General features: G+C 49.8%; 1 pseudogene; it reads right to left on the bottom strand.

Moving 5' to 3' along the window:
- Nucleotides 1–3041: 3041 nt before the first annotated feature.
- LOC147992020 (uncharacterized) lies at nucleotides 3042–4327 on the bottom strand (annotated as a pseudogene).
- Between the last annotated feature and the right edge of the window lie 5121 nt (nucleotides 4328–9448).

Here is a 9448-nt window from a genome sequence, read left to right as displayed (position 1 = left end):
TCCGATCTAGGTGTCATACCTAGTGCATCGGGTCCAATGAAAATCTTTTGTGACAATACTGGTGCAATTGCCTTGGCAAAGGAATTAGATTTCACAAAAGGACCAAGCACATCAAGAGACGCTTCAACTCCATCCGGGATCTAATCCAGGTGGGAGACATAGAGATTTGCAAGATACATACGGATCTGAATGTTGCAGACCCGTTGACTAAGCCTCTTCCACGAGCAAAACATGATCAGCACCAAGGCTCCATGGGTGTTAGAATCATTACAGTGTAATCTAGATTATTGACTCTAGTGCAAGTGGGAGACTGAAGGAAATATGCCCTAGAGGCAATAATAAAGTTATTATTTATTTCCTTATAATCATGATAAATGTTTATTATTCATGCTAGAATTGTATTAACCGGAAACATAATACATGTGTGAATACATAGACAAACAAAGTGTCACTAGTATGCCTCTACTTGACTAGCTCGTTAATCAAAGATGGTTATGTTTCCTAACCATGAACAATGAGTTGTTATTTGATTAACGAGGTCACATCATTAGTTGAATGATCTGATTGACAAGACCCATTCCATTAGCTTAGCACCCGATCGTTTAGTATGTTGCTATTGCTTTCTTCATGACTTATACATGTTCCTATAACTATGAGATTATGCAACTCCCGTTTACCGGAGGAACACTTTGGGTACTACCAAACATCACAACGTAACTGGGTGATTATAAAGGAGTACTAAAGGTGTCTCCAAAGGTACATGTTGGGTTGGCGTATTTCGAGATTAGGTTTTGTCACTCCGATTGTCGGAGAGGTATCTCTGGGCCCTCTCGGTAATGCACATCACATAAGCCTTGCAAGCATTACAACTAATATGTTAGTTGTGAGATGATGTATTACGGAACGAGTAAAGAGACTTGCCGGTAACGAGATTGAACTAGGTATTGGATACCGACGATCGAATCTCGGTCAAGTAACATACCGATGACAAAGGGAACAACGTATGTTGTTATGCGGTCTGACCGATAAAGATCTTCGTAGAATATGTAGGAGCCAATATGGGCATCCAGGTCCCGCTATTGGTTATTGATCGGAGACGTGTCTCGGTCATGTCTACATTGTTCTCGAACCCGTAGGGTCCGCACGCTTAAGGTTACGATGACAGTTATATTATGAGTTTATGCATTTTGATGTACCGAAGGTTGTTCGGAGTCCCGGATGTGATCACGGACATGACGAGGAGTCTCGAAATGGTCGAGACGTAAAGATTGATATATTGGAAGCCTATGTTTGGATATCGGAAGTGTTCCGGGTGAAATCGGGATTTTACCGGAGTACCGGGAGGTTACCGGAACCCCCCGGGAGCCATATGGGCCTTAATGGGCCTTAGTGGAAAGGAGAAAGGGGCAGCCCAAGGTGGCTGCGCGCCTCCCCCCTCCCCTAGTCCTATTAGGACTAGGAGAGGTGGCCGGCCCCCCTCTCCCTCTTTCCCCCTCGGGGAATCCTAGTCCAACTAGGATTGGGGGGGGGGGAGTCCTACTCCCGGAAGGAGTAGGACTCCTCCTGGCCGGCGCCCCCCCCCCCCTTGGCTCCTTTATATACTGAGGCAGAGGCACCCCAGAAACACACAAGTTGATCCACGTGATCTATTCCTTAGCCGTGTGCGGTGCCCCCAGCCACCATATTCCTCGATAATACTGTAGCGGAGTTTAGGCGAAGCCCTGCTGCTGTAGTGCATCAAGATCGTCACCACGCCGTCGTGCTGACGGAACTCTTCCCCGACACTTTGCTGGATCGGAGTCCGGGGATCGTCATCGAGCTGAACGTGTGCTCGAACTCGGAGGTGCCGTAGTTTCGGTGCTTGATCGGTTGGATCGTGAAGACGTACGACTACTTCCTCTACGTCGTGTCAGCGCTTCTGCAGTCGGTCTGCGTTGGGTACGTAGACAACACTCTCCCCTCTCGTTGCTATGCATCACATGATCTTATGTGTGCGCAGGAATTTTTTGAAATTACTACGAAACCCAACAGTTGAAACACAAGATCTCCACCATATGCCGAAGAAAGATTCCAGATTCACACCCAAGAAAACAAGAACAGCAGCAAAATACAATGACAAAAACTCAATAGATCCTAAAGATTAGTATCGCCAGGACACAAAAGTAAACTCCACAAAAACAGTTGTAGCAAACCTGCTGAGGAAATAAATAAAAGTCTTTACACGAGAGCACTAGAGTTGCTTACAAGGCTAGATGATTCTTTTGTTATGAATTGTACCAAAATTGATTTACTTTACTCATATGCATAACCCTTGTATTCTCTGGTTGTTGGATGGGATGAACATCAGTTGTTTATTGTTTATTTAAGAGTAATTTCTATGTAATCATTACTTTATTTCGGAAATGAAAAGCTGTTGTTCCATGAGAGATGCCACCAAATTACAAGAAACAAATGAACTTCAAAGTTGTCGTGGCGATGGTTAGCACTAGGTTGTACTCCGTCCGTTCCAAAATATAAAGTCTTTTCAAAGATTTCAATATGGACTAAATAGGGAGTAAAATGAGTGAATCTACACTCTAAAATATATCTATATGCATCCGTACGTAGTCTATATTAAAATCTCTAAAAAGACCATAGGAGAGGCTGGGTAGTCCATCCCTGCAGACTCTAGTACAGGTGTACGGGATTTGCATGTATTGCCTAAGAGCATTACTAGTAGAACCCTCAAACCCTCAAATCCTTAAAGCAGTTTTAAGGGTTGAGAAGTGCCACTTTTTGACACTTTTAAGGGTTGAAAAACAGGGGCAAATACTAGAACCCTTAAACTGCTTTAAGATTGGATTTGAGGGTTCTAGCTTTGCCTCGACCCCAACCTTTAAATCTATCATTTGACATCTCACAATTTATGACAACAAGAACACAATCAACTTCCAAAAAAACTACCAAATGACAATCATTGATGCATGGTTTAATAGTTTACATCACAAAATCATCATCTTCCTCCTCTCATCGGCACCATCACCAAAAGGTTGCACCTCGGCGCCATCTCCTAGACCACAAGCGGGCTCCATCAAGCATCTCCATCGGCACCGGTGGAGTCGTACACACCGCCATCACCACAACTACTCATCGGAGTGTCACCTCGAAAAGTAGTGGACGCAACACGGAACATCCTCTTCCTCTCCGCAATGTCCTCCTTGTAGTCCTTCCACCATTGCAATTGGTCTTCATCCATGTCCTTCTTGGACATCATCATGTGCTCTTTCTCTTCCACCATGAGTTCTTTCCAATACCTTTGCCTCTTTGAGCTTGATCATCCTCTCCTCCAACTCGGCCTTGCGCTTTGCTTCTTCACGCTTTGCTTCAACTTGTGCAAGCTTGACCTCTTTCTTCTTCTCGGTGATAAGAAGCTTCGTCTCCAATGTCTTCGTTGTCAATTCCTCTCTTGCCTTCATCATGTGGTCCATCTTCTCCCTTAGGCTTGACACCTCTTCTTCCATCTTCACCCTTAGCTTGCCCTTCTTGGTTCCCTCGGGCTTGCCCAAGTTCCTCTCCTCCTCATCTTCACTATCATCCATCCTTAGCATTGCCGACTTCTTAGGTGCGGTCTCTTGATCCCTCAACTTCCACTTGTCAAAGGTTTGAAGAATTGACCAAACATGCTTAAATGGGAATGGCTTGCCCTTGGAAGCGGCCATCTCCTTGTACCTCATGCCGGCAATTGTCTCCTATCAACCACACATAAATCACATAAGAACCCACCAATAGCATAGTGCACACACATAATCAAAATAGTGAAGAAATATGTACTCACATAGTCACTCTCCACGGTTCCACTAGGTGGTGCATCTATCACTTGGTCCATGGCCGCACTCCAACGAGAACAAGCGGGCTTGATCAACTCCCACCGGCCTTGAAGCGACCGGAAAGAGCGATGGATGAACCCACTATTCTTCGGCTTGATCTTACAATAGACGTCCTCAATCCTTTGCCAATACCGTTTACCGGTTTGATCGGTGCCGGTGGTTGCATCCATTCCCACAGCTGCCCAAGCACGAACCAAGAGGACATCTTCCGCCTCGGTGTAGTTTGTCGACCGCGCGTGTGGGCGGGAAGCGGCGGTGAATGCCTCCTCCCCTATCTCGGCCACCTCCTCCTCGTCATCCCCTACATCCTCCTCATCTTCCTCCTTCTCCTCCAAGTCGTCACCAACCCTAAAGGGGTCTAGAGGCGGAGCTCCGAGGTCCACCTCCGCGTTTTGGAGGAGGTCCATGAACGAGGATGGGTTTGCCACTTCCTCGAACACCTCGTGCGCGGCGGGAGGAGGTTCGGCGACGGCGGCCGCCGCGGGCTTCTTCCACGCCGCGGGCTTCTTCCGCGGCTTGGTCACGGTCGGGGACGAGCCGGCAACCTTGGAGGCAGCCCCTCGCGGCCCATGAGAGGCTGCCTTCGGCCGGCTCTTCTTGGTGGCCGGGGCGGGCGGCGGGGAGGCGGCGAGGGCGGGCGCCGGTGCGGTGACGGTGGCCGGGGCGGTGACGGTGGTCAGGGCGGCAGGAGGTGGTGCGAGGCCCGCCCGCCGCCGCTTGGCCCCGACGTGGGTCGCCGCCACCACGTCGGCCACGGTCGGTTGGGCGGGGGCGGGGGCGGGCGAGGCGGGCGGGACGGGCGGGGGCGCGGCGGCGGCGGGGCCCTCCATGGCCGGCGCGGCAGGAGGCGGCGGGAGGAGGAGGCCGGGAGGAGGAGGAGGAGGCGGTTGGCTCCCGCGCGAGCGAGGAGCGAGCGAGGAGGAGGAGTGCGGGTTGGGGGGCGATTTTCCCCTTAACCCCTACTTCTACAGATTGCAAAGTGGTTTGATGGTTTGACCTCTGATTTTTTTTACGGGTTTGAGGGTTTAGAAGTTGTAGTCTACGGCGTTTTTTCGGCGAAAACTGTAAAAATAACGGTTATTTTTAGTGGTTTGAGGATTTGAGAGCTCTACTAAAAATGCTCTAACAACAACAATCTTGGCCAGACGCAGTTTTCATTGAGAGACACCCGTACCGGCATTGGATCTGAAGATCTGCTTCCATCAAGTGCCGAACCTACAATTCTTTGCAACACCATTCAGTAGACCAGTAGTAATAAAGAACCTGCGTGATCTTTCTTTATCTTGTTGCCAACCCGCACGCTCATATCCTTTGAAATTCAAATTTCAAACTTGAACGCACAGCCACAAGCGTGCGTGAGTACCTGTCAGTACCGGTGCTGCTAATGAATCGGAGCAGTAACCACTGCCTGGGACATCAGACACTGTTACGCTTATAACTAAGCAAAAAGTGCAGGGGTTTTAATTACTACTCTGGTGGTTCCCCCCGGAATAAACTACAGCGCCTGTGGAGAGTAGAATAGAGTTGTTCGACGTCGTGACAGACGTGGAAAAATAACCAGCAACTGGTCTCTGGCCTGAGCACACAAAGAGGAATCGAAGTAGTAATGGCGAATGAGAGAATCCTCGCTGCGGCCGGCTACGAGCTAGTCTATGTCAGATTGCAACAGTGCAAGTGATCTCTCTCTGATCAACATAGCCAATGTGTTCTTGCAGCGCGGCCAGTACTACCGCAATGTAGAGATTCTACGATTTCGTACGCGCTAATCGGGCCTGAGCAGCCATGATGGAGCGCCTACCGTTTTGCCCGTGCCAAGCCACCGCCGGAGTACCAGACAAGAGGCAGACAGGTATCAATGGGTGGCGATGGAAACGCCGGTTTAAATGCAATGCTTGGCGTTTCTCTGAATGAGCTAGTAGTAGCGTGTCAGATCGCAACAGTGCAACTGATTTCTTTCCTATCAACGTAGCCATGTGTAATGTGTTGCAGCCCAGTCAGTAGCAGTGCAATGTAAGTAGATTCTATGAGGAGCCATGATAAGTACTCCTTTCGTCCTAAAATTCTTGTTTTAGATTCCTCTAGATACGAATGTATCTAATACTAAAACGTGACTTGAGACATCCGTATTTAGACAAATATAAGACAAAAAATTTAAGACGGAGAAAGTAGTATCAAGCACGTACCCTTTTTTTTCTGCCCGTGCCAAACCACCAGACGGGCACCAATTAATGGGGATGGATACGCCGATTTGAATGCAATGCCATGATCCACATCTAGTCTCTGAATGACGAAGTGTCTGAAGATTTTCCTTTTCCTTGCTGAGGAAAGAAGTGCTTCGTGCAAGTGTATCTGAAGATTACAGAACGAAGCAGCTAGTGAGTCGACCAGGGCGGTACGGCATGACTGACAGTAACGACGGGCAGGATCAACCACGACGACAACGCCGATAAATCTCTCTGTATGGGCATGTAAACGCCGATTCAAATGCAATGTCAGAATCCGTGCGTCCATCCACTGAACGATGAAATGTCTGAAGATTTTCTCATCTTTATCGAGGAAAGAGGTGCGCACAAAACAGTATCCTATGATGAAGCAGCACTAGTAGTAAGTCGACCACGAGGTTACGGCATGCCATTAACGCCGACAGGCAGCCACTGACTAGCTAGTAAATCACGAACCCCGTTTGAAGTTTGAAACTTGCCACAAATGTCACTCAGATTCCCCCGCAAAATGAAAAATGCCACTCAGATTATAGAAATTTCTATATCAAGTGGCCTGAATCCCGCATTAATTTCATCAGCTGCTCCGCCGGTTATCTAATCTCATCCGCAATTAACATTTCCTGGAGCTAGCCACGCAAACCGAGGTCAAAACGACACATGCGCACGCAGACATGCAGTGACCGCCATGGGTTAGCATATTTAACTGCCCACTAATCCGTTGACTCATGAAGGTCCACCGCCCGTGCGCTTGTTGGCCATCGGGTCGATCCAAAACATCCGCGATCTCGCGCGCGCCCCCGTGGGCTCGGGCGCCGATCGATGCTTCCGGCTCGAGAAATGAGGCGTCGAGCTTCTCAAAACCCGCGCTCTCCGATCCCCATGCGTGGCGCCATTAATGGTCGCCCGATCCCAGAAGAGCGCCGCAGCCCGCAGAGCATCTCACTCTGTTCGAAGCCAAGTGTGAGAGGGAGAGCTCCAGAATATGCACTGCTTCAGCCCGGATCACCATGTTTGAACCCGCATTTTCACTCCAACCAAGAGAAGTTTTACTGCATGCAGAGGCTCGCCGCAGAGCATCTCGCTCTGTTCGAAGCCATGAGCCCCAGAATATGCACTGCTTGAGCCCGGATCACCATGTTTGAACTCGCATTTTCGCTACAACCAAGAGAAACTTCACCGCAGAGGCTCGCATCTCCAGGTCTGGAAACTCTCTGCACACCTGCAGAAGCACTCCACACTTATCTTCATCCAGCGACAGGATCGGCCATGTTGCATTTTCGTAACCGGGGAAAGATTATCGCGGATGCAATCAATCATTCATTCACGCCGTGACACCACATGGCTGCGTGATGGCGGCCTTGACCACGTAGTACACGCCGTGTGGGCGCGAGGGAGCGAGCGAGCCTGCGAACGGCGGGCGCTGGCGGGAGGGAAACGGACGGCGTGGATTTCCTGGACCTTTTTGGGGTGAAGTTTGATTTAGACCCTGAGGTTGTAGAGCTCGATAAAAATGAATCTTTATGTTTAAATTCCTGAAATCGGTACCCTATCCCGATCGTTTTCAACCTTGAGGCTGTATCCAAACAGAAGGATTGCTACGTGGCACCGGAATAGACCGGGATCAGCGAGTGAATGGTCATTTGTGAGTGGGTCTCACAAAATTAAACCCGGCTCTGTAGCCATGTACCTCTTCCTCGCTCTCGCTTCTACTTTTGACACCGTGCTGGCTCGAGGACGTTGCCATGGCCGACTCCTGCCGCAGCTCGGCGGCGTGGCGAGGGCTACCGCTAACATGCGATTTTTTTTATCCGCAACAATGTCAAAGAGCGCCTGTTCAGGGCTCTTCCTTCTCCCGGCCAACGCATCCCGTGTGTGCGGCATCGAGCAGGTGCGGCGACGGTGACCGCAGACGGAATTTTCTTTTACGTATCCGCGACAACGTCTAAGAGCACCGGTTGGAGCCTTGGAGGCTGAGGCTCTTCCTCCTCCCGGCGTGTCTGTGCGGCATCGCGGCAGTGCCGTAGAGTGTGGCGTAGGCGTAGCACGTCCATGACGGCACTCTCTGTTCGTTGTCTTCATCATGTGCCGGCCCCGGAGGTTGCAGGACCCCGCCACCGAGGAGGCAGCCATGGCCATCTGGTCTGCCGCGTCAAGCTCTGTCTTAGTACCCTCTCACTTCACGCTCGTGCACGGACAAGGCAACAACTGATAGTCACGGCATGGCGTATGGCAATCTTGCCAGTCCATACGCCCACTGGCGTGTAGTCCATTTCTACTGCATGCTTGCTAGCTATTGTTGTGCGCTCACTGCTACCATCTGCATGTTTCTAGCTTGTTGTGGTGCTGATGCATGGCCGGAGCCGAACAAGACCAGCATCTCCCTCACGTTCACAAGATTATACCTCGGCCTAAGCAACAAAGCAATGGAGTTCGCACAAGATTCTACCGGCGAAGCAAGCTCTAGACGGACGAGGCGCTGGAGCACAAACATGAGGCAGTGGAGCTCTTACCGGCGGCGCCGTTAGCCGCCGGCTCTCACGTGAGCACGGCGACGGCATGGGCTGGGAGCCTGGGACGACGAATACGGACATCACCCTGGCCCTTTGGCTGTTGCCTGTCATACTATTTTTTTGTCAGTAAAATATCTACAGATCGAATACTGCGACACAACATTAATTTTTCGTGTACTGGTCAAAGTCAACAATCCCAGCCTCTTAATGCCACGTCATCAAATCCATCCCTAAAACGGTTGTAGGTTTATTTACACCGGGATCAAAGAGTACATGGTGCCGATTTCAGGAAATTGAAGGTGAGGGTTTATTTTTATCGAGCTCTACAACTTCAGGGTTTGAATCAAACTTCACTCACCTTTTTGAGATCAGGCTAGAGATTAAAAGGGGTGGGCAGCTATGATTGCGTGCTTCCCTTTCCGCTTGTTAATCTCTCAACTTGCATGCGGCTCAACCAATTCTTAATGGGCTAATGGGAGCAACGCAACCTTGAACACGGTTGCCTCGTGCACGCATTATTAAGCCCCACACTTTCTTCAAACGACTTTTTTAAGCATAATATTTCACCTTCAAAGTGACATATAATGTAGCAAAAACAGAGTACCAGTACTACCAAGATCATCTGATGTGGTACAGATACTTTAGGGTGGTGCGAAGATGCAGAATGCTAATTTCAAACGAGGGTGCCGAGAACCAAGAGGATGTACTACTGTACACAAGTGTCAGGCCAACTCCACCGCACGACTCTATACTATCCGACCCCGTCCGTTTGGATAAAACGGACAAAGAAGACGGCCCAGCGCGTGACGGCCCAGACCCATCCTGTCCGTTCTGTGTCCGGGCCGACACA

This window comes from Triticum urartu, chromosome 1A (genome assembly GCF_056163025.1).
Source record: "Triticum urartu cultivar PI428250 chromosome 1A, HENAU_Tu73, whole genome shotgun sequence".
In the NCBI taxonomy this organism is placed as follows: Eukaryota; Viridiplantae; Streptophyta; class Magnoliopsida; order Poales; family Poaceae; genus Triticum; species Triticum urartu.
The sequence above is the reverse complement of the archived record's forward strand: the minus strand, read 5'-3'. Positions and strand labels throughout refer to the sequence as shown.